Here is a 3,129-nt window from a genome sequence, read left to right as displayed (position 1 = left end):
GATAACTTACCTATGAATGCCTCTGGCTTTCTCGAGATCTTATATATTATCTATGTGGGCACATTTACCATACTAAAAATTCCCGGTTCTCATTCCATACATATTCTATTATTTTTCAAATGCAGGATGTGAGACACCTTGCTAAGCATGCTGGACGACTCTTTCAGAAGTGAATATCTACTTTTTAGGATTGTTTATATATATATATATAAATATATATATATGCACCTTCTCTGATTTTGTATAAAAACATGTTTTGTTCCTCCTAGAGATTGACTTTGGAGAATTAGGATTTGTATTTTATCTATTGGATTACTGCTGGGTTTTATATATATATATATTCTAGCCGGCCTTTGCTTCGCAAGCCGAGTCTAGAGCTTGATTATGTAACTATCTTTTGGAACTCTACTTCTATAAAATGTCTCTTGGTTTTTCTGTATAAGCTTTCGATCTTAACGCTTTTAGAGTGTGACGCAATTGTCTGGACTTGGTTTTTGCTTAACGTTTCTTCTTCAAGTCTCCTAGTTACAATTTCTTTCAACTATATTATATACGTATTTTTATTGTTAGAAGTCGTAGCACCTCGCCACCTCTGATTTACGTCCTAGGTGTAAAGATCTGTGTGGTAGGGTGTTACATAGAATCTGGAGCTTATTTCTGTCAATTTTGCAATATCCATGTTATAACGTTACACCCATGATTATTTAATCAGAATGTTTTCTTTGTTGTTTATTCATATATGTTTTTTTATGTTATTGTGACCTATTATGACTTTTCGTTTTATCTCCAATATTAAATAATGAATTGCAGGTTTAGAGTGAAGGTGTTGGTTGAGGATTCAACTAGTGTGTCAATCTTTGTACTGTTTGATCATTAAGCAAGCTATTTGCTGAAAAAGACTTGTGCCCAATTGTCTGAATATCTCAAGGATGTGGATGTAAGATATCTTAATCATTTTATATTTGTTGAGTTTTGGTTATAGTATTTTTTTATCCATAGTTTTTTGTTTATATTTTTTTTTCTGTTATGCCTTTTTTTTGTTTAGGTTGTGTTTGGTACACAATCTCCGCCTATCTTCCAAGAAATAGTTGGGAAGGACAAGTTCAAAGGTACTTATCCTATGAGGCATGTTTGTGATGATGCTACCATAGTTGGAATGTTTGAGCTTTTCGGATCAGATTTGAGCGTCAAAAAGGTATATAATTGAATTATGTCCTATTGTGCGTTTTTAACGAGTTTGTTATTATTTTGCCCGCTCTTTGTTTGTTGATTATTGATGTTGTGCTCTACTATATTGGATGTGTTTATTTTTGTTATGCAAGGCTGACTTTCTTCCAAGAAGTGAAGGATCTTTTGAGGGTCCTCCAGAAGTTACCAAAATATCCAATGATGTATTGACTCCTTCTAGTTGTTCTTAACTATTTGCTGCTTCACCTGAATGTACCTATACCGAATTAAATGTTGTTGACTTGGCAACTGATGAAGATGTGAAGGTTTCTATTCTTTATTATATATTCTCCCCTAAATTCCCTTCCCCGCTTTTTAACTTATGTTAATGCAATATATTGTTTTGTGTCTGTTATAATAGTGTCCTTCTTTGAAAAGAAAGCCTGCTAATAGTAAAATAGAGATGTCAAATGAAGGTGATGAATCCGAGAATTCATATGATCAGATCGTTGAAAGTGAAGAGGTCATTATTAGATATTTCTCTTTGATAGATAATGTCTTGATATTTATTATTCGTTTTCTAAAATAGGGAATTTTTTTAGTTTTATTTTATATTTTTCCATAATTATTTATATTAATGTACTATATTCAGTTTCAATTATTTGAAATTTTTTAAATTAGGAGTATATTATTGGACTTAGAGAAGGTTGTGTTGAGGATGAACAAAAGGAAAAGGTTCCCTTGAAGAAGTTGAAAAGGAACTTAAAGGTCGAATTTGATGAATCCGATGAGGCTGCTGCTTCCGAGGATGATACTGCATCTGTACAAGGGGTTAAGTGATGTGGGTCTCCATGTCATTTACCTACCTAGAACTACTGATTAGGACTTATATATGGTAATAGATATGAGTTGTACAATTAATGTGCATCCTTTTTGTGAACAATATGAAGTCTTCTAGTTGTGTCCATGTAATAGGAATTAATATTTAAACTTTGGGGTGTACCTTTTTGTTGGTCTTATTGCTGATGTAGTGCATCAATTGCTAGGCTGTGGACATTGGATCATTAGCCTATAGGCAAATTTAAGTATGTAGTCCTCTATATTTGTAAACTGTGTTTGTGAAATTCAATAAAATGTAGTAGCTCTCATTGCTCTATGTTTTCATATTCTTGGTTTTTAATTTATTTGGTTGTGTTTCACTACCCCTATCACTACTCTTCTTTGATACTACATTAGAGTAGCTATGATAGTATAAAGGAAAAAGTATCTATCGTAGTATAAAGATAAAAGATAAATTAAATTCTTGAAAAGTGTAGAAATCTTCAAATGTGCTTTTTTTCAATTTCTTTCATAATATCAATGTAGTTTGCATTATGATTTGCATACATTAATCTATGTAGTCACTTTTCTTCTTCTATTTACTTTTTTTTCTTTTTCTATTTACTTTTTCTCCCATTAAAGTTATATGAATTAACTCTATACCCAACAATATCATGGATAAATCATTCATAACTGCTAGAAATAATAGAAGAGTTTCAATGAAGAGGAAAAAAAGACAAGGTATTTGCACTATAAAATGGTTAATTTGAATAATATATCTTTGTTATTGTAATCATAATTAGTTAATAATTTAGTTTTGTTCTTATTTTATCATTTTCTAATTTTTTATTTAGTAAATATATTACTTACATGAAGGTATCATTTATGATTATTTCAATTATATATCCACAACTCCTATTTATATCAAGGTATATATTGGTTGATGTTTGTCTCTTTATTTGTGTTTCTCTAAATACATTGGCTTATTTAGATGAAGATATTATGTGTGACACTTTCAATGATGTATTTACAAACTCCGTTGATGTCAACGATTATGTGGTGATTGCACCAAATGAAATTAAAGGTATGTAATTAGTTTTGAGTACTAAATTTTGTATTTTTCCTTTTTTTTCCACTGGTGTT

Source organism: Arachis ipaensis, chromosome B1 (assembly GCF_059453495.1).
Source record: "Arachis ipaensis isolate K30076 ecotype BB chromosome B1, ASM5945349v1, whole genome shotgun sequence".
In the NCBI taxonomy this organism is placed as follows: domain Eukaryota; kingdom Viridiplantae; phylum Streptophyta; class Magnoliopsida; order Fabales; family Fabaceae; genus Arachis; species Arachis ipaensis.
This window is presented reverse-complemented; position numbering follows the sequence as displayed.